Here is a 27,887-nt window from a genome sequence, read left to right as displayed (position 1 = left end):
TGAAGAATGTACCCTACACCTGGGAGTTAAACTGGGATTTAAGGGAGCCTTGATTCTCGAGGATTGGCAGGTGTGTGTGGGTGGTGGCAGCAATTATACGGCTGAGGATTACGTTTTATAAATGGTATATGTCAAGACATTAATGATCTCCTTTATTCTGGCACTGAACATGGAAAAATAATTGGTGACTGCATCCGTCATATTCCACAGTTCTAACTTTCGGGGTATTTACTATTTAGGAGAAGTTTGGTTTGGTGTTATCATTGATGGCAACGTTTCCTACTTTTGGTTACGAATTTTAAGTTGTTGCTCCGATGAACTTTGTGAGGCAGTTAGACTATATTCTGCCAGGAACTCAGGGAAGTGACTACAATACTCCATTGCTCATTGCCTTCTGGCAAGTTGATCATTTCCCATGTTGGTTTTCATAAACAACTTCTCTTGCTATTATTGGGATTTCATCACTAACTGTCCAATACCATGTTTTTTCCTTGGCTGCGCAGCTTTCCAACAAACTTGACCGGTTGGGAAAACAGGCACCCTGAGGAAGCCCGAATTTACAGCTAGTTTTTCTAATGGGATGCTAATGTGTTCTTTATTACTCGGTTGTGGATATACATTTGCTCTATTTCCATCACTTCATTGCTTTGGAAACTGTGAGCATATGACTTCAAATGTGAAGCTGACCGTTGAGCGGCCCGACCAAGCAAGGAGGCAGAGGCAGAACGTCCAAAATACAACCTGGTGTGGGCATTTATTACTCACGGGCACATGACACCATAATTAGCATTTAGGAAATTAGTAATCATTAGTAAACAGCTTGACATTTTAAATGTATCATCCAGTTGTGTCAAAATAAATGTTTTTCAGTTCCGACAAAAAGCAGAAGTGACTGTTTTGAAGATTAGTGTGTGTGTGTGTGTGTGTGTGTGTGTGTGTGTGTGTGTGTGTGTGTGTGTGTGTGTGTGTGTGCCCCACATGCTTCATTTAAATCACACAGCAAATTTAAAGAGTTAAACATGACATATTGTCATCCACTTCACACTCGAGGTGCATTGCAACATATGATCGCCTCAAAAGTATGTTCCACAGCAGCATGTGAATCCCAAGGCCGAAAAAACCACAAAGCTCCCTCACCACTGCCATGACATAAACTCATAGATACTTTTCCCTGAAACTGCAGGAGACCAAACAACTGTGATATCCTCATTCATCAGACCCGAGAAATACAACTTTTGGGCACCCCTGAGTCACAGATAAGTGCATCCTGATACCTTGTTTTGCTGTGAACAAACAGAATCAGTCACCCAATCTGCTCTTGTTCCATATCAATGGAATCGTAGTAGTTTTTATGACAAATTCAACCCCACTGTGGGAGTATGAACACATTTGAAATGGGAAAGGGAGAGCTCTGACTCCAGAAGCTAAATTACAGTGTTTACAGTATAAGTGCCTTTTTGCACCTTCAGTGTATTGTTCCTGAAAAAGACCTGTTCTCATTTAAAAACTGTCAACCTAAAATAGGTCAAATCAATAGATATCAAAGTGTGTTTTATTCAGCCCATGCAGTCACGCCTATTGGATAGACTACCAATACATGTGACACATATATCTCAGGAAAATGTGTAGTGTGCACTGCTGAACAATCACTTTCATCTAGTTAATAACTAAATATATTCAATAATTGGGTTTAAATCCAAATACCTAAAAAGTTGTACTCTATTTGTCTATCTTGAGCTATTTGTTAGCATGCTTACATGCTGAACTAATATGTGGGAACAACGTTAACAGCCTTCTAGCATTGCCATTGTGAGCATGTTAGCATGCTATCATTAGCCTTTAGCTCAAAACCAATGTACCAAAGTACACTAGACAATTTAACGGAAACATACAGTAATAGGTTGGTAAGATATATTCTTGTGGTGTGCTTTGCCTTGCGGTTTATTATTTCTAGTTTTACCTGTATGTACAATTGCACTTTAATTAATTCCTAATGTCTTAATTCCACCTAATTAAAATTGCTCATGACATTGTTGATTATAAAAAACAACAAGATAAGAAAAGTGATTAATTTACTCCCAGTCTGGAATCAGTGTTGTGATCTAACGTTAATAAATGGCCTCTGTTCAGTGTTTCATCTCAGACACACACACACACACACACACACACACACACACACACACACACACACACACACACACACACACACACACACACACACACACACAGACTCCTAACACACACATATTATGCCACACTCCCGAGGCTAGAAAAAGTTGAATATTCTTATATTTAACCCTGTAGTTGTATTACTTGTGTTATTGCCAATAGTGCCTTATAGCCATGGTCCAAGTGGCTGCTGGATAAAACAAATCTGTGTTGGTGATACATGAAGTTGTTTGTGATGTCCTCTATGAACACCAAAATAAATAGTACATCTCTCCATTGAGATTAAAGTTCTCAAAGTGACAGTTAACTGAACTGCATGTTTTCATACTGTGAGGCTAAATACATTTAAAAAGAAGCCGAGTGACATGTTTTGGTGCATATAGGCTGGTAAAAAGAATCATTACTAAGTTTAAAGGAAAGTGATGACATTCGCCTGTCAGCAAGTGTGTGTGCGCTCCATGAAAAGCATGTGACCTTTTCACACAAATCCAACTCGCCACTTAAGGAGAAGTGAAAAGGGTGAAGAAATTGCAAGAGGAAGAAATATTATTTCATTTAAAAATGATGAACTCCGTATCAATGGTGGCTGCGTAGCGACACCTGATTCTTAATAAACATGATTTCTTCAAAGGTATTCAGCAAATGGCTGCGCATTTACATTTCAAAAGGAGGAAAAATTGCTTTCATTTCCCTCACACAGAATCCCCCCCCCCCCCCCAAACCCCTCTAAAGGTGACTTTTATATCTGAAAGTGTGTTTTTTAGGAGTTTATTTTTAAGTGGGTTTGTCGCTGAGTGATGTCACATCAGCATATGTCTCTGGAAAAGTCCTTGGGAATCTTTGCAAAGCAGTACCACAAATTGATGTGTTTAACATCAATGAGCATTGTTCCAAATGTGTATGGGGCGAGATTCAAAGAGAGGCATGACTACACGGTTTACATTAGGGCAGCCCTTCTTTTTGAGGATTTCACAGCATTTAATGTTTCTTTTGAACGAGGAATGTGTTTTCTTGATCAGACGGAGCATATTCGACATTCGTATGCCAATCTTACATTACATCTCCTGCCTGGTTTTCACTTCACTACATCTGTACTGATTACACGTGGGCTCCCCATGCCTTTGCCACACTTGAATTCACAGCACACTTTCAAACAAGTGGCAGCACGGGTTCCGCACACACCTCCTGTGATTGCTTTAAGGTTGAAGGAGGTATTAAAAAAGAAAAGAAAAAGGGAATACATTTAAAAGAGTAATTAATCATCTTAATCACATGGAAGCAATCCTCCACTTTGGTATTTGCCTCAAATGCCGTGAGCTGTTCATCAAAGCCAGCCATGTAGGTAATAACTTCCTCAGTGCTTTCACACTCTTCCTAAATTTGCATTTAGATCGCAAGATGATCCCTAGCAAGCTCTTCATAATGTCCATTCATCCCTTTCTAAAGCTGCGGCCATGCAGTATACTATGCTGCATGGATGCATTGAGTAATACAACACTCGGTATATAAATGTTGATTGATTTGTCTCTTTCTTGTGCAGAATAAGAGGTCTTCAGTGACGTGCACCTTACCAGACGACACGGTACAACTCCTAGTGCTTTTATTGTTCATGATAAAAAACATTACGTTTGATTTTCACCAGTTCAGAGTGTTTACAGAGTAGAAGAACATACCAGAAGCAGAGTAAATCTGGAGGAATACAAGCTTGAGTAAACAGCAAGAGGCGGCAAGTGATTGTGCGCAGAGGGGTGAAAGAGCTTGATAAAAAACGCTTTTATGAATTAAATAATGACACGCTCACCATAAAGAGAAGCAAGCAGCTGCTTAGAGGGAGCAATCGACAGGGAAATCACCGCTTTTAATTTCATCTCCGCCAGTTAAACACATGCGCCTCACTTCCTCTTTTCTCCTCCCGCTCGCACACTGGGGATCCCGCTCTGCTGTAGGTCGTTGCTGAAGGTCACATTCATGGGCCTGTGCCAGCTTACGCATAGCGCCGAGATGTTGCTTACAAATAGTCTGTTTGTGAACAAGGAAGATAGTAGCAGAAGGTGGTGGTTTCTTTTGTTGTCATTTATGATAATACAGCTTCATCTTTCCATGCTTTAATATTCAAAAAGGTCTTTATTTTTCTCATACTGTCTGAAACCAAAGCCCAGTCTGCTCGTATTGCGATGTGTTTCTATTCAAAAGAAACACATCGCCGGCTATATTTAATGTACAAATAAATAACAAACCAAAATGAGCTATTTACATGCAATGGAAAATTGTTCCTCAACAAATTCCATGGGCATTTCACTACAGTTCAGAATTTGCATTTGATAGGATTATGATAAGATGATGAATCCAATCTTGTTCGTGTAGTCTGAGTCACCGTGGTCCTCAATGTGATTTAGCCACTTCATTTGCATAGGTTAATTTCAAACAGCTCCTCAAATTAGGCTTGAAAGGATAATTAGTTAATCTCCCTGCTCCTCTCCCCTTCGCCCCCCTTCTACTTCACTGCTGTATCTTTTTTTCCACCCAGGTTATATAAATGTATCTTCCTACATCTACTTTCTCTGGCATCTATTTATGCAAAGGCCAATCCAGTCTCTATCTCTCTTCCCCCTCCCTCATATTGGTTGGACATTTCTTTAATTCACTCCCACTCATGTACTCTCGAGTTTGCCTACACAAAACAGATAATTTTCCCAGTATACCTTCAAATGCAGTTTGACGGCATGAGGGCAACGTCATTTCCATTCAGTGGTGAATATGATGAATATTTGCGCACAGGAGGCCAGCAGGCATGGCAACTTAGTTGCATTCAGTGACAGTAATTATCTTTCTTTCTGCTCATGTAGCGTTTAAATACAATCTATTTTGAAGAGACTCATCGCATGTGTAATGAAAAGCAAAGCAGTCCTCATAGCCATTGGAGGATTACTATACAACAGTCCCCAAAACCTCTTTTACAGAAGAGCAAGACCGCAACCTTTGTGGTGGTGTTGCCTCTTTTGTTGTTGTCTCCAGGTAGTCTTTATAGGGTTTTTTTGTTTCTCTTAGTGGTTACTTTGTGTCTCTTTGATGTCATGTTGTGTCTCAGAGGTCATTTTGTGGTTTTATTTGGTCATTTGTGTCCCTTTTTAGTCATGTTGTAAGTGTTTTGGTCCTGACTACATGTCGTTTTGTTGGTCTTTTGTGTCCTTTATGGTCATTTGTGGTCATTTGCATCTCATTATATTCATTTTGTTTGTTTCTTTTCTGTTTGTCCTGTGTCCCTTATTTTGCATCTCTTACCGTGACATATTCCACTTCAAGACCAGAGGGGCCCCTGAGACTTTGGGGGCCATCACACGTCGTAAACCGTTCTAGCTTTTAGATGTAAGTAAAATACTAATAGTAATCTCAGAAAATGTTGAAAGTTGATATGTAGATTAGGAGGTACTTACTTACATATTACAACAGTATGAATTCGATCTTGGTCTTGATGCTAACAAGCTTGTAAGTATCACAGTTACACCACTGCCCAAACGTCTTGGGAATGACTCAAGTTCACTGTGTTTGCACAAAACAGATCTGAACTTTGAGGATTCTCCAGAAACCGCTGTGCAAAGCTGAGCTGACTTTTGACTTCTCCCTTTAAATATGTAACAGTTCTGATGCTCGAGCGAAGTGAGGAGAAGGATCATCACCCTCAAAGTAATAGGACTTTATATAGAGTACATTTACTCCCACTTATTTTTCTTTGAACTACATGACATGCATTGTTATTTATTTTCTTTTCAAGGTTGTTTGCCCTTTATTTGAATTTACTGAAACTTCAATATTCCTCATACAGTAGGCTATGCCTCCCGCACAGCCTGTCCTGTGTTGGCTTTGCCACAGTTTTAGCTCGGAGCTTAGATTCGTATCTATCAGTCTTAATCGATCAGGTCAATGACCCCCGACTTATCTACAGTAACAGCGAGTATCCACATTGAGGCCTTCAGTCTGGTTCCCTTGGTCTACCCTCCATCCATATAGAATGAGCCCTTTTTATAATACCAACAGATACATTTTAAAAACACTACAAAACATTTAACAACTGGTGCTACAAATCACTTTTTGGTGACAATTATTAGATCAAATGTAAATGTAATTTGTGCAAAGGTTTCTTCATATTTTTATGGCAAATGGTTAAGAGAGAGCAGCGCCATATAGATAGAAGAGTTACGACATCTCCGTTCACTCTAATGGACCAGTTTTTTTACGGCAATGGCGGATCGTGGAGCTCTCAATAGTTCCCCGGAAGTTAGCTTGCCGCTGACTTGTGGGGCTATCTGCGGCTAGCAGCACAGTAGAGTTGCAGCATTCCGTTCGTGTTGGACTTTGAAAGGTAAGAAGACGTTTAAAGATGTATATTGCGGATATTATCAGCACATCTGAGTCAAATTAACATGTGTATTAAAGGATGTTAGTGGATTCCGTGAAGATTATCCTTAAATCAGTAGATTTAGGGAACGTTTACAGATAACAGATTAGGCTAGGATTTCGGATAACGTTAGCAACACACGTTAACCACGAACAGCCTATTAATCCGTTCTCTTAATGTTATTTCAACCCAACGTTGTGGAATTAGAGAAAAGGGGCTTCTTAACGTGCTTTTATCCGGGGTGGAGGGAGTTAAATATTAGTTAAATATAACATTGGGGCGTGTGATTGTAGTGGGTGGAGGTGGTGAAATGAGGATATCCATTTTGGAGTTCAAGCTATAATATAGTTCACGTTACACAATAATAAGGAAGAGAGCTAGTTTTGTGATACATCGCTATTGATATGGATTTAGAGTGCATATTTGAGACTTCTAAACAGTAAACAAAAACGTAATTTATGGGTGAGTGTTTTTAGCAGAGCCATATAATGTCCTTGTGATTCTGTTGATTATTACCTGTCTGTATTATGTTGCTGATTTTGGATTGATGGCAAAGGGAGAGGGACTTAAGTGAGAGTGAAAACACAAGGTAAGTTTCAAGGTAATGTCAGCAATTTCCCATCCTATAGGTTGCTAGATGTATTTAATCCTTTATCCTGTCTCCCTCTTTCAGCACAAGAACCCCAAGGGGATTCAATGGAGCCTGAAGACCTGCAATGAGACCCTGAGCCTGAGTCTCAACTCCCAGAGCTTTGCAAGCCTCTCCCTGTTCCTTATTTTTGATTAAACAGACGTTAAGCTTCCCGATGGTGTGGTCTTCGTTTTGTGAAAAATATGATTACCTCACATATGTTGTTGCTGTTGTTGTCTTTTGTGATAGTTAAATTGCTCCTGCTGACTTGAGCCAGCCATTCTTTCCTCCTCTCTGTGTCAGTGGGGAAACTTTACATGTGTATTCCTTTCTCTGAGCGCGGAGCAGCACAGCAAACAATGGGGGAGACTATATGCCAGGACAACACAGAGGAAAAGGCACAGACAAACTGCATGATATGCTATTCAATGTTTATTGAATTCCATTTATTTACAATGCATGTTCCTAAAACAACACATTTAACATCATCCTCATCATCATCATCATCATCATCATGCTGCTGCTAGTCCTTTGATAGGCCCCTGTGGGTCTCCTGTCCTTTCTGAAAGTCATAAAGATTACATTAGTCATTTAGATAACTTATGTCCTCAATTACCATGGGATTACTGAAACCACCATGAATTAAAGAAATGGTAGAAATGTATCTAATCAGAATTGTGAAACCTTCCTTCCCTCCCTCTAAATATATCAATAAACATTAGGATGTGATGCTCCTGACTACCATACAGGTTTAAGAAGATAATATTTGTTTTAAAGAATTCAAAGCAATAAACAACAGGCTCTTTAACCAAGGCAACGTTAGCCTAACATATATGTTAACAGGTAAGATAGCTGTTCACACTATGTATATTTTTCTACTTTTTGTAATGCTATGTTATTTCTATTTAAGATGTTTACATTTTCGATTGTTTAATTCTAGTCTTTTAACTGTCTAATGTACAATGCCTTGTCTTTTGCTGCTGCAGCGTAAACATTTCCCCAATTGGTATCAATAAAGTACTTCTTATTTGATCTTAATCCTCAAATATTAGCAAATGTTACTTTAAAAAAACAAAAAAACATGGATGTGACTACATACACGTATCGATATGTTGTATAAATATTGCAAATCAAAACCTTTATTGACCACTAATTACCAAAAATTGCATTTCTATCCTGGTATTAATGCATTCAAATCGTGATTCAAATGGCCCACCACGAATTTCCGGGGAACTATTGAGTCTCCCTGAACCACGTGACGATCAAGCATTTTGGACCTCCGTTGTCGCAACTCTTCTCTCTACATGGCGCTGAGAGAGAGAAGACAGAAGTATTTTCCTCTCACCAGTACATACAAAATGGTGTCTTTAATCGAGGGATATCAGTCAGCAGTTTAGCGAACAAACATGATGAGCCACCTACAGCTCTCTCAGCTAATACTACTTTACTGGGTGGATACTAACTTTATCATTCACCACCCCCACAGACGCCATCTGTCCCAACACATAAACACACGTACAATCCCCGAAAGACAAGTAGTCACTGCATTGCTTTGGTCGGGAATAAACAAAAAAAAAACCTTAACAAGAGAGGGAGAGAAAAACCTGCCATCATTTAGCATCATTAAAAACATCTTCCCTGTTAACCTCCCTGTGCTTCAGCCTTTTGCTTGTTTGCTTCTCTGTGTCCTTCAGCAAACCAATCTTTGGCATCATGGCGGTGCCCACGTCTAGGTTGACAGCCAGAGATGCGTTTGCGTGTTTAAGTGCCACTTAGCCCCGGCATGGTGCCTCTTCCCTGGCTGCATGTGCTCCGTCCACCTTGCAATCAGAGTTCTGCTTGTCCAAACCTTGAGCGCAGGTGGTCCATACAAAGCTCTTCATCAGGAGACAAAATGGAACCCAACTCCTGAAAATGGCCATAGATGGATTTTTGTGCCCAGAGAGAAATTTATATTTGCTGATATATCAAATAGGTTAAAATGCATAACAATGTGCGAACAAGCCTCACACTAAATGGAAGGGGATTTAAGCTAAAACTTCATAAATATTATTCCATTAAGGCCCAACCTTAAATCATTGCTCATATGAAAGTAAGGATTTGATAATGGACATGTTGTTTATTAATTGTTAAATACACGTCTGGACTCTTTGGAGTGATCGGACCATTACCACAGGTGTGGTTGTTTTTTCTCTCCCTCCCCTACAGTCCAATGCAATAGCCATCAATAACTCCTGGCCTATTGGTGCATTTAGGAGTTATTTGATCCACTTTGCAGATTATAGATTTCATGTCAAAGAATGATTTGTGCATTAGTCACCTTTGGTAAAGGTGAACTGCAGCCAAGCCCAAACTCTGGAGTCCGAAAGGAGAAAATTGAGAAAGGGAAAACAATGAAGGTGAGAAATGAGTCCATGAAAGCAGTAAAAATACCCTTTAACAAATGGTGAACCTAGGAAGAAAAGAAAGGTAATTGCAGGTAATCAATAAATAGTGATTCTGAGCGCTAATTCAAATGCAAATATCAGCAACAGATGTCATGGCTCAGCGCATGTGCCCAGGAGCCGAGGACGAAAAATAATCAGAGTGCCAGTGAGAGAAGATGTTAAAATGTGGCATTGGAAAAACAAGTGTGTCTGACCACCAGGGTAATTAGTCAAACAGACCTTTCTCCTCATCAAAAAGGGCCAGCGGTCCTGACTCTGCTGCCACATTATCAGCCTCTCCTTTGTGATCAGAGGTAAACAAGCAAAGCAAGGCCAGACAACAACTAAACTAACTCCAGAAATCCCCGCCTCCAACGAATGGAGAACCAGAGGGCGGCTTTTCTCTATTAACTCAGTGAATAGGGAAATTTAGCAGCAAAACAACAGATTAAATGCATGAAATGGCTGCTATGGTGACAGCTCTTTGTGTTTGCAGTCAGTGTGGATCGTCTCTTCAGAGATTTGTAGATTTCCGCACACATAATGTTAAAGGATAGATATGCTAAGTCCATGTTACTGTGCATCGTGTTCAGTACAGGTTCAGAAATAATGAGGCACAGACGGAGTGTTTATGATAAGACACTTCAACGCGTCGCAATCTTTAAAGGCTTACTTGATGCCGACCCTCTTTACCCCTGTTTAACCTCAATGAATGCCGTCCTCCACACTTCAAACACTAACCCAATGAGTGAACACTTCAGAAAAGGCGCCTTGTGTACGCTCTTGAAGGTCAAGGAGGTTGTGGCAGAAAGTGCAAACTAGAGGTGAGATATTCTCATAATTTAGAGGGCAGTTGAGGTACAAATCACACAGGGGGTGCCTGAAATGTTTACTTTTGATTAAGGTAACACAGATTCTGCTTTTAGATCATCTCTGCTCTGCTGCTTGAGTGTGTGCCTTTAAGGTAAATCTTTATGTACAATGGGCTTTAAATTATGTTTTAGGAACTCTATTTGTTGGGGCCAAAACGTTGATTTATTATTTTGATTATTTAATCATTTAATGTATGTAATGGGGTATAATTGATTGGTGTCATTTGATCGGGATCCGCAGCCACGGTTGGGCGGAGCGGCTGATTGGTGCTGCGATTGCCTCAGCTGGTTAAAAGAGTCCTGCTGATTATACTCTGTGTTCTATTTTGGTTATGAAGCCACACGGTTTTTTGACCGCTGCATTGCACTGCAGAGAAGTTAAGATTTGTTTTATTTAAGTGACGAAAACTGTTTCAACATCGTCTGGTAAGATACCTTCATTTGTCTTTAAAGAAGAGATCGAACAGTGAATAAATGGAAACGATAACATGGAAATAAATGTACCAAAAACAAACAATATATCTCTGAGTGATGTGTGAGCGCGTCGGCCAGGCGCTAAAACCAAAGAACAGAAAAGAGCTTAAGAAAGGTGGAAAGAAGGCTCTTTTAGTATTAAAACTGACATAAGATGGATTAATTTGACCTTTTGGAAAATGCACTTACTAGCTGTATACACTATCAAGTTAAATTAGACATATTCTGGCACATAACCAATAACTTAAACAAAAGTAATTCAATTTTTTCATAATTTAAAGTGGACCTATCATGCTATATTTGAAAAATATATTGTAGGGCCATACCTATACAAAACATGTCTGTGAAGTTTTTTTTTCAAAATAGCAAACTCCTCTTTTGCAGCCCTGTTAGAGAAACACGGATCTTGGTAGCTTGAAAGAGCTTGAAAAAAAGAAGAAGAGGAGGCAGAGCTAATGCCTGATCAGAATTATATCGGAGATAAAGTTAAATTCTGCTGTGATAAAATGCCATCCTGTTTAAGGCGAGACACGGCAGGCAAAAACATCGTTTTTCATGCAATGGTCAATTTTGAGATTTTGTGCTATTTTAATTCCATAACATGTTTTCTTTCAGGCTTTTGGAAGGACAACGTACAAAATACACATTTAAGTGTTTATTTTACTATAGTTTGTCTATTTGCGTCTGTAGGTTTCTCCTAAATTCACCAAAAGTTAGCATTCTAACGTAACATAAAGTACCGCGACCGCTGTGTGCACCATGTCAACAGAGGTATCGTTGGAAAGCTCCGTCTCTCCTGCACAATCTCATCGGATCCAAATATGGTCATTTCCTTTGTATCAGAAACCAATCGTGAAAGCACAAAGGGGTCTTAAACCAAGAAACGAAATCTCATTGGCTGGTGTCAATTTATGACAACGTGATTCGTTCAGATGCGTCACGTGGTGTGATAAAACACTTCCAGGTTAGCTTTCCGCTAGAAATGTAAATCTCAAAATGGCAAAAGAACGGCGAAAAAACCGTTCACAGAGAAGACGACAACAATTGTCACTTGCACGAAGCAAGGTTATATAAAAAACAAATGACCCCGAACATGAAATACCTTCACGGAGTGCGTCGAGGCGCAAGCTGTCATCCAAAGAACAGGAGGGTTTAGCTAGCGCCTCACTGCAATCTTTAAAGGTCGTTTTCTCAAAATGAGTTTTTTCTCCTACTCTGAGTCCGAAATGTCAACTTCAGTAGCACGTACATACACCAAACCTTCCAGTTATATTCCTATCAATATTATGAAGGCTTTTACAGAAGGGTTTGTTCATATGTCATTCATAGCCTGAATTATATAACATTGTATACCTAAAAACATGGTGAAAATTGATATTTTAGGGCTATTGACAGTATTTTCTGATTTATGGAATGATAAAAAGAGATATCCAAAATCCCTTCTGTAAAAGCCTTAGATACTAATATGACTACAAAATGAAACAATCATTTTGAACCTGACTTTATCCAAAGTTCAGATTTCGGTTCCTGAAATGTGTTCAAATATGCGCATATTTCATGAGATAATGGATACCTTTTCTTTTTCGCTCAAACATTACCGCAGTAATTATCTTATCTAATTCTTGTCAAGAAAGCACCTTTTTTTATGGCTATTTTCAACAATACGTGAGCTATTTCTTCAAACCTTCGAAAGCAAACACCATTATTTTCCAGCTAACAGTTAGTGAGGTTAATTAAATGTCATTATTGTTACGCTTTTAGTTGGATTTTCAAGAATAAAAATTACATGTTTGCATAATGAATTTGTTTTTCACGTAAGAGCAGGTAATAATGTTATTGTTCAACACATGCCATTTGATACTCCTCAGTGTTTGCCCACTCCCTCATCATCATAATTAGTACTTCTGGGGCTGCTGTCTGCCAGCTTCTTTCTACGTATGGGTCATTTCAATACATTTTGCAGCGTGCTTATGCCCTGAATAGAACACTTCAGCAATGCTCTTCATGTTTGCCGGCGCTGGTGGGGTCTATGGGGGCATCTGTAAGCCCGTCAGGGTGTGCGCACAGGATTAGCCCCAATAAGGTAGATGTGTGAGTATATTTACTGTGCCACTCCAGCAATGCATGCACCTGGAGCACCTAGAACATACCATGGCCTGTTTGTTTAATCTGCACATTTTCAGCTGCCCTTTTCTTTTCTCCTTTATGTTCACAGTCAATGGCAAACCTGGGCTTAGGCATGCTTTAATCCCTTAAAGCAGGGATCTGCAACCTTTTTGACCAAAAGAGTCATTTTGCTCCTTTTTCCAAAACATTTTTTGTCTGGAGCCGCAAAACATATTTCATAGTTTGTTATATCAGACAAAAACTACAGTTTTTTTTGCATTTATTAGGCTATTTATTACATGATATAAAACTGTTAACCTCTAATAAGAAACAAAGAACTCTTATAAGGAGAATTTAAAATAATACACAGGCCTACTTTAAAATAAATTAAACACAGCACTTGGAGAGTCCTCTGCACATTTGAAGGAAAACAAATATTATTAAAATGGGCCCACTTTGAAATAAATAAAACATATAGCTGCACCCTAAAAAGAGTTAAAGGTAGGGTAGGTAAGAATGGAGAAACCAGCTCGAGTGCGCTAGAATTTGAAAATATGCCTCTTCCTTCAGACTTTCTTACAGAGCCACTCCTCCAACACACACGAACGCGCACATGACCAATGAGGGCACGAGATAAGTTTGTGCACAGATGGAAGGCTGACAGGCAGGTAGGCTATCCAGTTACTTTAGCCGGGCCGGCTCAGATGATTGGTCGTGCTTTTTACAGCGCTACGGCTTCCAGAGATTCATTTTTTTATGTATTTATTGTCAAAGCATTTAATATATTCATTGCTATCGGGACGTTAAGAGCATTCCATGGAATATAACAAAAAGTGTTTTCTGAAATAAATGACATACCCCATTGAATTATGACTGAAGATCGTCAGCTGTCTTCCTCTCCCGTGTTGTTCCTCGATACGTAAAGGCTGCACCACCGTTGACAACTTCTCTCTACATATCAAACATACCGGTAAACCAGCATCGTTTGCTGTGAAAGCAGATAACTCTGTCCACACAGAATTAAATCCTGTGTTCCTCCGGCACTTTTCTTTGATTTATCCATAGTTCGCTCATCGAGCCGGGGGTCAGGTTATTCGCCTCCAAGAAAAGGCGCTCGCGCGGGACCGTAGCAGGATGTGACGCATATTTTAGTTGACCTAATAAAAACCGTTTTACGAAACATTTTCAACCATGCAACAAAATATAAATAGTCCTAAAAATACTTTTATTTTATTTCCTTCTTATTTTCGTCTAAGCTCAAGGGAGCCAGAGCAGAGGGCTTAAAGGGCCGCATGTGGCCCGTGGGCCGCGGGTTGCCGACCCCTGCCTTAAAGTCACATGTCTGTATCAGTGTGTGCCACTGACACTTGAGACTAATACTTAGATGATTGCATTATAACCTTTATTAAAACTCGAAAGCACGTTGCGGAACAGGAGCCCTTAGCTTAAAAAATATGTACTTATTAATTAATGTATTGATTTCCATACAGTATTCAAATCAAAGTATATGCAATAATAATGCAATAAAGGAACATGTCAATTAGACAGGATTTGTAGTAAAGACAAACTTGCAAAAACACCAGTTTGGCTCTTGAAAACATCCATCCCTCTACATTTCCCCTCTTCCTTAAGACTTGTGTAGTCCAAAGACAAGTTCAGCAACGTATCAAGGCCACACGGCCACCAGGGGACAGAGCCCGAGACCCCATCTCCATAAATTACCCGGATGACGAGGCACGTAAGCACGCTTGTTAAAACTGTAAATGAATGAAATTGGTGAAGGGTAGATGGGTGATGGGTCTAGAGAGGGGACGGCATATTCATTGTAGGTGAGGAACACAAAGAAAAGGAGCTAGTAGTAGGATGAGGAGGCTACTAGTTGATTGGTTGGTTGGTTGGTTGGTTACACCGATACGCCCACGTGGATCTGTCCAGGGGATTGGGATCAGATACTTAATTTGAGCAAAGCCACACTACATCAAAGACATTCAAATGAAGTAGTCTTCTATTGCAAATTAAGCTCCAGGGGTGTGTGAGCATGTGTGTGTAAGTTTCTGTTTGTGCTCGAGAGGGGTGAGAAAGTGACAAAGGAGAAGGAGGAAAAATCAAGCGATGAAGGGTTGAAAGAAAGGTGTGTAGGCCTAAGCTCTTTATCCGTATCTAAAAGAGGCATGTGCGCACTGCGCAGTGTGTCTGTGCACCAGTCACCGTAATCTATATGATATCGGGAAAAAGCAAGCAATGCATGCCTTGGGGAGAAAGAAATTGATCTTTCATGGTGTATTCTCAGGGAAAGAAACTACCAGATTTCACAGAGAACATGCTTTGAAAGGGTACAGTTCTCTAACCTTGAACACTTTCATTCAGACCTAGTGTATCTGTAAAGCAACATGAGTCCTTTCATTGGTGACCACATCACCTCGACCACACGTTTCTAAAGTATTACCTGCCATGAGGCTTTAAAGCCGAGTCCCTGACGTGATCGGATCTTTTATTAATTCCAAGTGTGTATTTAACGCTGAGGAGGTGGGATTGAGAACGGCTTTATGTGGCAAAGCAATTACCATGTTCCTTTCCACTATCACTCCCGCCGCCTCCATAACAGATCAATAAGCTTTTAATTGATCAGCTCTGACTCCTGTGAGAAGCCAGTCCTGTGGTTTAAACACAAAGAGGACCAGGAAGTCTATATCCTTAAGTGTAGCAAGCTCATAAACTTTTATGTGCAACCGCAAGCAAATCTTGACATAACCGTGGGCAGTGCTGATGCTGGTCAGTTGTGGAGGCTGTTTTTTATTGAGATATTATAACTGTCTCTTCCTCGCAAATTGGCTATTTCATTATAAGGCGCATTGGCACCTCTGTATATTATCATATCCAAGTGAGGCCTTAAGCAACGGGTAATCTTCTAAGGTGCTTTAACATTTTAGCTAAGTGTGTGATACAAAATGTCCCTCGACTATTTCAGTTAAAAGCTAAAATGTCCACTAAATGGGCCAGTAATCAGTGTTCATTGGTGACGTAGAGAGAAGCTTCAATTCTCTTTTGCTACCAATGTTTATTTCCTGCTAAAGATTAAGAATAGTAAACACAACTGTGTGTGTTTTGACTGGCACCCACCTTGGCTAATGCGCTCTAATCCCATGAAAAATAACAGCGTTTTCTCGTCACATGTGACAAACGTCCGTCTGACCAAAACTTCCCGCGTAGCGATATCTGACGCAGGTAATACCATCCTGTCACAGCTTCGCACCTTCAAAGCGCCATCACTATCTTGTTTCACCAGAGACAATCGCAGGATTTCAAAGGAGCTGCTGGGACATTTAACATACACACACACACACACACACACATGCACAAACACACTTGTTAAATCCTTACATTTCCAGTGTGGAAGTTTTAGAGGAATTCTCGGCGCTTGAGGAGTGCACCTCGGTGGTTTGGTCCTGTTGATAAACCAGCGAAGGAACTAATCTTTTAGTAATTTACACAAAACCTTTTTGCCGCCGTCGAGCATCTCCCGGCACGATTAGCAAAAGGATTTATTTTTATATTCACCAGGCTGGGAATTAATATTTAAGTCCCCTTGGTACCAGCATTGTGTAATTTCCCAGCTGATAAGTGTAGGCTATGGATGTGTCTGTGAGTTTTCTCTGCACTAGCTCGTGGCGCGATGGAGGTAATCTTCCTCTGTCTCCAGTTTAGACACAGATTTGTTTGTGCCAGTCTTTTAATGAAAAGTCTCTTTTTTTCATCAGGATAAGGAAGTGTCTTCACATTTTAATGACCTCTAGGCAGCTTTGTATTGCCTCAGCAGCTTTTTAGTCATGCATTAAAGGTAAACAAGAGCCACATTCAAAATACTGATAAGACGGAAGGTCATAACTGGGTTAGACTACATGTGTTTACCAAGACAGCACCTTTTGAATCCTTCGCTCTCCTTGTGTGGCTTCTTTCCTCTGTGGATAGAATAAAATCACTCATGGTGGTGCATACCAATGACTGGCAACTTACAGATGTGCCTGTGTGGTGGATAAGACATCAAAGACAATGCAAAATAAACCCTGACATGTAGGAAAATAGACAATGGAGAGATGCATTTATATTTGGAAAGAAAACTAAACCCTTCCAATGTCTCAGCTTTTGACAATATTGTTGTAATTGACAGGATTTACGCCCCAAAACTTTAAAGATGAGACTCCAACAAATGCTACAGTACACATAAAAGGTCAGTACACTTATTGTGGAGACATTTTAGGGAGTCTAGTGAAATATGCTCTGAGTTGCATTATGGGGATTGTATGATGCAGCTTTGAAGCTATTTGACTCACACTCCAGACTAAAAGTCAGTACATGTCTGCCTCTATTACTGCCATTTTTACCATTTCCCCTTTTTTTTCCGTCTTGGCCAATTTTATTAAAGTGCAATACTAAATCTCGGACAGACCACTTTAAGTTGTAATAAACCCGACTTATTCTGCAACCTGCAAATAGCCAAAAGGAGGGGGGTGGGTGTGGGTGGGGGGGGGGGTATTAGACGAGTCTGCGCCAGCTTTTGTTGCCGTGATTCAAGTCCAATCTCATGCTGTACTCTCTTCCACACCAGGGGCACCTCATAAAGTGCTTTAAAATAATAAAGGCATTTAAAGTGGCTATTAAAGTCAATGTCGCTTCAGATTAACTCATGCGCCTCTGTGTGTCTGTGTGCATTTGAAATAGATATGACGCTCCATTTATTAAACACAGTCACAGTCGCACTGTTAGCTGATCTGGTGATTAAAAAGGCTGCGGCTACAGGAAGTCACATCCACACGCACAGAAAGAATCTTTTCATTTAGAAAAAAGTGCATGTTCTCTACTCCGGATGTATCGCATTCACCTCGCTATCGAATATCATCATCATCAATGTCATCATCCATCATCTTTGTACTTGATAAACCGAATTAGGATATAATTGACTTAAACTGAGGGATGGAGGTGGAGGAAAAGGTGTCCATTTAAGAGAATCACTTCTGCACCAGGGGAGGAATTGCTATGCGGTGCACGTTAGCTGATGGCAGCCCAAACAAAGAGACAGTTAAGTTGGACACAAAGTTTCTACAAGTCTGCCAAGACTATTAGCGTCCTTCCCTACCACTATGCTTTGTCCTTATATTCCTCCTATTTCCTTCTCATGGCCCTACATCCCAACATGCTGTTCCTGATATGAATCCATTATTATAACTTACAAACAAATGGGGATGCGCCATTTTTCCTCCAAAGATTGTCCCACACGCGGAGTGGAAAATGACTGCTTTTTTGCCACATACAGTACAGTATATGAACATACTACATTATAGCAGTGTTTTCCAGCCAGTCGCAGTGTCTGCATGTGAAAATGTGTCAAAGTGAAGCCCATTTACTGTAGGGTTCCACATCTGGCTCAGGCAGTTACACACACTCATACAAAGTAATGAGAAAGAGAAAAAGACACAGAGAGAAGGCCAATAGAAATGGTGGTATAAAAGAGTAGATGGCAGATGGATGCAGGGTGTGGGAGTGGTGATTACTTTTGTCTGATTTCCTTTCGACAAGAAACTGCTTTAAGAGGATTGCAGGATGACAAGACTTGTGAGTGAAGGCTAAAATCAGAAAAGAAGAGACTCCGACAAAAGATTATTCACATATAAATGGAGAGAGCCATTTTGAAATATCAAAAGCACTCAGAGAGAGTGAGAGACAATATATCCAGTGCTTTGACAAAGTGCATCTGTAGCATTTTCACACTTCAATGGCATGTCAGCCGCTGTGTCGACTATAGCCTTTATCTCGTAGATATGTTGGTCTGTTATAGATAATACATGTACAATAAACATTTCTGACCACTTTTTCAGCTGTGTTTTTTTACTTGTGGAAAAACAACGCCTTTTCACAGTTTGATTCGATTTTACTAGTGCTTTTTTGAAGTGCTACTTAAATATGGTAATTACATGTTAGCGCTGCATTTCTTTAAAAAAAATGTAAAACAATTGATCAAGTAACTACGAATAATGTGAAAGAGGTCACTCGCAGAGGGGAAACTACATAAAATGATCAACCGACAGGTCAACTCCAGAGAGTGTTCTAGCGTCTTTCAGCGCTTTGTTTTGGTTGGGAGGTCGTTTGTTTTTCCAGTAGTGCGAAGTTGAACAAATCCAAAAAGAATGGCCCTCTACCTGGGTAGCCACCCTTTTCACAAAAAATTACATTTCCATAAAACTGCGTGCCAATTAGGGAAACATAGGTGCTATAAGAAAATGCTTGGCATTAGTTTTCCTCGAAACGTTATTAATAACGCAATTTGATAATGCGGTTTAAGGGACCTGGCTGTTCTAGCAGACAGACAAAGGCAAACAAGCCAGATTTGAACCTAAGGAATGGATGGAGACCAAAAAAGAGCTAAAAGTGGAATACGGGTGGCACAACTCTGAATTCTAATGTTGTTTCGTCTAGGCTGTGTGAACAGGCAACTGTTTTCTTTATTACCACACAAGCGTGATTGCTGTTTGGATTTTATAAGATAATTATATGTCAATTTTGTGGTTTACAGCTTCTTCTGCTGACCCAAAGTCGTAATTTACTCTTTAAAAATACTAATACTGTACAGCACTGCCAGAGCCGGCCTGAAGCGGGGGATCAAGCAGGCCAAGATGGACTACAAGGGGAAGATTGAGGACTGCTTCCGGGGCAACGACTCCAGGCGGGTGTGGCAGGGGGTCCAGCAGATGACCAACTACAAACCCAGCCACCCCTCGGCCGACGGGGGTGACTCTCAGCTGGCGCAGGAGCTGGAATCCTTCTACGCCCGCTATGAGACGGGGCTATCGGAAGCAGCCACACCATTACATCCACCTGCCCTCAGCAGCATCACCCTCACGGAGCACGAGGTGAGACGCACACTGAAGGCAGTGAACCCGAGGAAAGCAGCGGGGCCGGACGGAGTTTTGGGACGGGTGCTGAGAGACTGCGCTGACCAGCTGGCGGGGATCTTCACCAAGATCTTCAACCAGTCCCTGTCCCAGGCCATCGTCCCATCCTGCCTGAAAACATCCACAATCATCCCGGTGCCGAAAAAGAACAACATCGGCTGCCTAAATGACTACCGTCCAGTGGCACTCACCTCCACCCCCGCTAAAGTTTTTGAGAAGGTGGTCCGTCCCCACATCGTCTCATCCCTCCTTCCCGGTCTGGACCCCCACAAGTTCGCCTACAGGGCCAACAGGTCCACGGAGGACGCCATCGCCACAGCTGTCCACTCTACCCTGTCTCACCTGGAGAGTAGGGGGAGCTACGCACGGATGCTCTTCGTGGACTTCAGCTCTGCATTTAATACCATCCTCCCTGACAGACTGGCGACCAAGCTATCAGTCCTGGGAGTATCCCATTGCTTGTGTCTATGGATTAAGGACTTCCTGTCTGATCGCCCCCAGAGAGTGAGGATTGGCACCCACACCTCCACGTCCCTCAGTCACAGCACCGGATCACCACAGGGCTGCAGGCTGAGCCCCCTACTATACGCCCTCTACACCTATGATCTCGTCCCCGCCCACATCAGCAACTCCATCATAAAGTGCGCTGATGATACCACCGTGGTGGGCTGCATCTCAGGGGGTGACGAGACCGCGTACATGGAAGAGGTGGAGCAACTGCTAGCGTTGTGCAAAGTAAACAACCTGCAGCTGAACAAGCTGAAAACCCAGGAAATGATCATTGACTTTAGGAGGAAGAAGACCGTCATGCAGCCCCTGTACATTGATGGAGGCTGTGTGGAGAGAGTCTCAGTGATCAAATTCCTGGGTGTTCACCTGGCGGAGGACCTGTCCTGGAGGACCAACACCACGGAAACCGTCAAGAAGGCACAGCAGAGACTCTACTTCCTGAGAATACTCAGGAATTACCACCTCAGACAGGATCTGCTTGTGTCCTTCTATCGCTGCGCCGTGGAAAGCATCCTCACCTACTGCATCTGCGTGTGGGTTCCTCAGCTGCACAGCCGCAGAGAGGGGTGCACTCCAAAGGGTCATCAACTCGGCCCAGAAGATCATCGGTTGCCCCTTCCCCTCCCTGGAGGTACTGTACAGCTCTCATTGCCTTAAGAAGGCAGTCAAAATCCTCAAGGATCCACACCACCCGGGTAACGAGCACTTTGTACGGCTGCGCTCAGGCAGGCGCTTCTGTACCATGTCTTCCCGGACAAACAGACTCAAGTTCAGTTTTTTCCCCAGGGCCATATGTGCACTAAACGCTGCTAATATTTAAATTATATAAGCCTTCCGTGCAATACGAGGGGAATCGTGCAATTTAATTTATTATTTATTTATGTACATATTCCCTATCATGTCTATTTAAGTCCCATTTATTGTTTTTATGGTGTCTTGTTGTTTTTATATTGTCTTGTTGTTGCGTGTTGGCACCTTGAGTTTATTGTAATTTCGTTGTACCTGTTCAATGACAAAATGAAAGATCTATCGATCTATCTATCTATAATCATAGCACGTATTACCCATATCTGACTGTATGTAGTCTTTTTTCATAATCAATTTCTATCAAATCTATTATTTTTACTTCACCCAACACACAAGTACAGTTATAAATGCAGCTTCCTGTATTCTTAATGCCTAAAAGAAATATGAATTCAAACTGTCACTGCAGCTCTATAGAGTAAAGTGGGTTTTAGTAAGTACAGTATCTCTCTGTAAAAATAGAAAGACCCCGATGCTGCAGCTGTCTTTTCATAGCACCAGCAGTGTGGGCGCCACAGCTCTCTGGCTCACATGCAGCGGCTGCGGCCAGTAAATGGGCCCTCGCTGTGCCTGTGCTCGTTGTGAGCCCAATTTAACAAAAAGGTCCAATCAAACCCCTGCCCCTCTATTGCAAAGGTCACAAGCACTTTAATGGGGAACCCCTCTCTAGCCAGCAGTGGGGAGATGAGGGGAAGTAAACTCCAGCGAGATGGCTTCCTGCCTTTTTCCTCTGCTCTACAAGCTGTACTCAGAAGCTTCTCAGGAGGATATAACGATCTGAAAATCAAGCCTCGCTCATGAGTCATACCACCAGCCGAACCCCCTGCCCTCTTTTTCTCTTTTTAAGCAAACAAAAGTGTTTGGATTTTCATCTAATCCGGCATTAGGGAATAAAAAAGGGAAAGTAAAGGGAGAAGAGGAAGTGTGAGGCACAGAGGGGGGCATGAGGCAGATTTTGAAAAGGTGGGGGGTATTTTACATCGTTATGTGTGGCATTGACAAAGTATTACCCCTTTCTCTCCCTTCTCTGATATGAAGAATATCACTAATATGTTATATATGTGTAGGTATGGCTGCTTATATTTGTGTTCAAGATAATAACCACATTAGTTTATATTATTGCATGTATTTTAATATAATCCAAAGGAAACTAAATCCACACATGTTGCTCTAAACACACAATTAGAGATAATATTGATGAAAAGAGTGATTCAGTAACAAAGATAATAGTCTTAACTAATTAAGTTATATATTTGGATTCAATCACAGGCTCTCTAACTTTGCTATCTTTTTCTAAAAGAAAGATCTATACATTCCTTGTTGTTTTCGCACAGTGATTTAGTGGGCAGTGCACTGAACCCACGCTGTGTACAGTACACCCTCAAAAACACACCGAGCCCTGCTGTGTGTCAGACTGCAGTCAGAGAAGCTGTACGCAGGCTTCACGCTGACTGATCAACTCGCCCCCTGCAGACCCCGGGCCAATACATCCTGATGGGAGGATTTCATCATCAGCAGGAATCTAATTACAGAAAATACTGCTTTGTTTACTTTTAGGCGTCTACCCTCTTGTCCTCATTTGTGCTCCTTTTAAGTCTCCAATATTTGTAAAATACATTTGTGTCTCTATGTCATTAACGATTGCTAATTGCAGCCCATTAGCTTCACAGGAGACGTCTCTTTTATTTAGGAAAATTAGGGAGGCAGTTCTGCGCTGCACAGCATATTAAGTTTCCTTCAAATTAAAGAAAGATTCCGAATGTTCTCATTAAAGATCGGAGAGAAGTCTCAACCTGGGCATTGATTTGTGTTGTGAGGCGAGTGTAACCATTTCATTAGTATAAACAAAGCACAAAGAAAGAAGGTCCACATTCAGTCAGTGAGCCTTTAGAATCACGTTCCCCCCCCATACTGCAAATCGGAGCATTAAAGCAGTAAAGTATATGTGTCTCTGTGTGTCTGCACAAGTGTTGAATACACCAACTACATCAGCAGACCATTTGCTGCCTCTGTATCACCCAGTAACCCCCCCCCCCCCCTCCCTCCTCCTGTCAGAAGATAGGACCGCACAAGCCTCACCCACGGCGCTCGCCTGGTGCCACTCGTTTTCTCTCTGTCCTTTTCTTCCTCTCTTGTTTGTTTTGTTTGTGTCCCTCTCCTCTCTTCCTCCTCTCTTCCAATAAGAACAATAGGTTATGGAACGCATTTTCCTGCGGCATTACTCACAGGCACCAGCCGCCACATGCCATTAGGCTCAGCCGAGGGAGAGGGGCTTCTGGTGGCGGCGCATAGCACGCCTGCCATCTCGTGGTGAGGAGACAGACCTGAAGGCAGAGAGTGGGGGGGGGGAGAGAGGGGGGGATGTTGTGTTCATGAGCTGGGTTCTAGATGGCAAATCTCCATCCAATTTGTTGAAAAGCAGAATAGAATACTTATTTGTGAAGTTGTTGTTTTTTCCAGCTGAACAGGTATGATTGGATCTGGCCCTGATTCGTGCTGTTGTCATGTCGGGCTCTATTCAGGAATATAGCAACCTTGCTTTTTACAAATTAATTGGAGCTATTCTTTAATAGGGTGCAGAGCCAAAAAGTCAGTACGCACTTATTTTATTAACTGTTGTTTTTCACAGATTTAAAACTTCAACACACTAACATTTTGATTCTATTAAATGCAAAATAGGGACTTTTTAAGCAAACCATGATTTGATAAAGGGTAAATTAAGTAAAATATCTGCTGAATATTTTTAGATTGTTGCTTCTCAATAACATCATTCAATTTGATTTGAAACTGTTTTTCTCTTATTTAGTCGATACATTCATACATTGCTTCGTCCGGCAAGTGTCCAGTGTTTGGCTCAGTTGGGTAAAAGCCAAAGCTATATATGAAGACTGTACAGTTGCAAGAAAAAGTATGTGAACCCTTTGGAATGACCTGGATTTCTGCATAAGTTGGTCATAAAATGTGTTCTGATCTTCATCTAAGTCACAACAATAGACAAACACAGTCTGCTTAAACTAATACCACACAAACAATTATATGTTTTCATGTTTTTATTGAACACACCATGTAAACATTCACAGTGCAGGGTGGAAAAAGTGAACCCTTAGACCCTAAAGACTTCTTCAAGAGCTAATTGGAGTCAGGAGTCAGCCAACCTGGAGTCCATCAATGAGACGAGATTGGAGGTGTTGGTTAAAGCTGCCCTGCCCTATAAAAAATACACACCAGTTTTGAATTAGCTATTCTTAAGAAGCATTGCCAGATGTGAACCATGCCTCGCACAAAAGAGCTCTCAGAAGACCTACGATTAAGAATTGTTGACTTGCATAAAGCTGGAAAGGGTTAGAAAAGTATCTCTAAAAGCCTTGATGTTCATCAGTCCACGGTAAGACAAATTGTCTATACATGGAGGAAGTTCAGCACTGTTGCTACTCTCCCTAGGAGTGGCCGTCCTGTAAAGATGACAGCAAGAGCACAGCGCAGAATGCTCAATGAGGTGAAGAAGAATCCTAGAGTGTCAGCTAGAGACTTAAAGAAATCTCTGGCACATGCTAACATCTCTGTTGACGAATCTACGATACGTTAAACACTGAACAAGAATGGAGTTCATGGGAGGACACCACGGAGGACACCACGGAGGAAGCCACTGCTGTCCAGAAAAAACATTGCTACACGTTTGAAGTTTGCAAAAGAGCACCTGGATGTTCCACAGCACTACTGGCAACATATTCTGTGGACAGATGAAACCAAAGTTGAGTTGTTTGGAAGGAACACACAACGCTATGTGTGGAGAATCCAAAGGGTTCACATACTTTTTCTTGCAACTGTATTTGTGGAGGCTCCTGTGTGTTGATAAAAGTCAATAATGAATTACTTTGCACTTTAACATTTACATCGAGACACTAATGGTTAAAACTCGAATGCATGAAAATCTGTTGGATTATGTTTACCACAAGTCGATCAACTTCTAATAAAGTCAGGGATTTGACTATTTATAATGATGAAGAAGAGGTGATAGAAAAGGTGTTACTTGAGTAGAAAAGCAAATATAAGATATACTGTAAAAACCAGTAAGCAGTTTGGACCCTGAGTTTTAACTTGATCATGTTAAGTGGCTTATTAGTTTTTCTGTGTTTTATTATAATATTTAAGTACATTAACTAACTTGCTACTTCCTATTAAGTATCACCGGACATGTTTTCGGTCCTGGATTGCTATCAGAGGGAACCCAAACATTTCAGTCGGTCGTGAAATATGTTACACAACTAATATTGAGCATACTCACCCTGGAGGGACAGCAATCTTCTCTGTGACTTAGTGTAAGGTCGATGTAAAAACAAGATTCACTTTGACAGAGAGGTGACTTCTCTAAAAGTCAATACAAGCCATGCAGGTTGGTAGTTTTATAGAAACACTTTAGACCCAAAAGGATCAATTCTCACCTTGAGTTCCTGAGTTCTTGAACTTTCTTTTTCTCTAATGCCTCCAGGATAAACAAAGAATCCAGTGGCACTTTGCACTCAACTGCAAAAAGGTTAATAAGCAGTAAAGAGTTTAGGCAAAAAAGGCATGTTTGGGAAGAACTGAGATGAATGTGACATTTTGTAAATGCCTGTTTTTTTTTTGTTTATCTGTTTTAACATTTTCTTTTGATCAGGTTTCTGGATCCTTCATTCACCATTGGTGCATACGAGAAAACCGACCTTCAAGAAATCGAGTATCACAAGGTGAGTAATTGCTTTAAAAATGTTCATTTTGTAGGGGAAGTGTCCCATATGTCTCCAAGAAGATTCATCCAGTGACTTCCAACATTCTTCCCGTAAAACCCATTATACGATGCTTTAGGTTCTGCCTGATAGCAAAGCAGCACCAGAGCTGTAAGTGCAACATGCTTCAAGAGCAATGATGTGATTCAGAGTTGATCTAGACTTTAAAAACAATTAGTGTTTCTGTGTGTGTTAAATCAAAGACCGAGTGCTGGGTGGGATCAAGCGAATGAGACAGAATAAAATGGGGTTAATGTCAGAAGATAATAAAATAAGCAGAGGAAAGGGGGAGGGGGGTGACTTCTCAACCCCTTTCTTGTTAATCTGATGGGGGAGAACAATCCATGAGAGCTGGCAGACAGTGGTTGAGCTTTCTCTATCTCCCTCTTGTTTGGCTCCGATATCTCTTCCCCTCACATCCTCTCTCCTTTGCCTTCCCCTCTCCCCTCTCCCCTCACGCTCCTGCCGTCTCCTCTGATAAATCTCTCACCCACTGCTTTTCGCTTCCTCTGTCTGTCCCCATCTCTCTTCTCCCCGGCCGCTCCCATCTCGCCCTGTATCTCTCGCTGTATCTCCCCCCCCCCCTTCTTTTGTTTCATCTTCTCCTCTCCCGACATCCTCACCCCTTCCTCCTCTTCCTCGCTCAGTCTCCCGCCTGCAGGACTGCTCAGTAGATTAAGTTCAGCGGTGGCGGCAGTGTTGCTGATTCAGCCGTATTCTTTCAAATGACCCAAATCCTCACTCTGGAGAAAGCTCATACGCTCGCTGATTGCATTCCTCTCTCTGTCTCTTCTTCTCTTCATGCGGGCAGACGTACACAAAGACACACTTCTTATTGATGTCTAAGAGTTAGCCTCTTCCTTCTTTTTTTTTAGCACAGCCTTCATTGAGTCTCTAAGCCTCCTGTGCGTGTGTGTGTGTGTGTTTGCTCTCTCCACAGTAGCTATATCAATATCGCTAGCAAACCTGCAGGCTTCTTTCAGGACTATTTCTCTTCACCGTCTCCAATCTTCCTTGTTTCTCCTGATCATAGTCGAGCCGAGTTGGCATGTTCATGAAGATAAGGCCATATTTTTCCCGCATCAGCCGCAATGTCAAAGCTGTTTCATTCCTGCAAATGAATGTCTCTTGCACATTGACAACATGACTACATACGTTTTGACTTTCTTTGATACGCCCCGTATTTTTCCTTTTGTTCTGTCAACAACATGGCACTTTTATTGGCTAGACATGAAAGGAAACAACAAACTAAATCAACATTTGAATATGTTTTCCCCATGATGTTAGACGGCCCTGTGTGAAAAGTAGGAACATGCAAGTTTTAAAGAAAGTTAATAAAGTAGTTAAAGAAAATGTGTCGTTGACAGAATGTCATTACTTTATTTTTCTCATTCTGCCTGTGCTGCTACACCTCTTTTCACCCTCTGTCTGAAACCAGAGCCCAGTCTGCTCTGATTGGTTAGCTGGCCGGCTCTGTTGTGATTGGTCATCTGCTCAGTGATGTCCTAACACGTACAATGTGTTGGAGCGCTAGCTAATAGAAGCGTAAGTGTTACATAGTGATGTCACTATTTTATGAAAGTATACAAAGTAGTCCAATGGAGATGTTTGAGGCGAGGGGAGACAAACTCTCTCTGGAGGTAACTTTGGGATTTTAGCCTTTGCAGACCATTTACATGCAAAATAACCTATACAACACAGGGCTGTGCAATTATGGCAAAAATCATAATCACGATTATTTGGGTCAATAATTGATATCACGATTATTTTGACGATTATTCATTGA

The 27,887-nt window shown here is 41.3% G+C and overlaps 1 long non-coding RNA gene across 1 annotated transcript in view; it reads left to right on the top strand.

Moving 5' to 3' along the window:
* Nucleotides 1–27,887, top strand: part of LOC117552708 — a 293,094-nt gene that overhangs the window by 240,767 nt on the left and 24,440 nt on the right. Inside the window, exon 4 of the long non-coding RNA XR_004570014.1 lies at nucleotides 25,993–26,062. This is a non-coding gene — a long non-coding RNA (uncharacterized LOC117552708). The remainder of the gene's footprint in view (nucleotides 1–25,992; nucleotides 26,063–27,887) is intronic.

The sequence above is a fragment of the Gymnodraco acuticeps genome, unplaced genomic scaffold, assembly GCF_902827175.1.
Source record: "Gymnodraco acuticeps unplaced genomic scaffold, fGymAcu1.1, whole genome shotgun sequence".
Taxonomy (NCBI): Eukaryota; Metazoa; Chordata; class Actinopteri; order Perciformes; family Bathydraconidae; genus Gymnodraco; species Gymnodraco acuticeps.
This window is presented reverse-complemented; position numbering and strand designations above follow the sequence as displayed.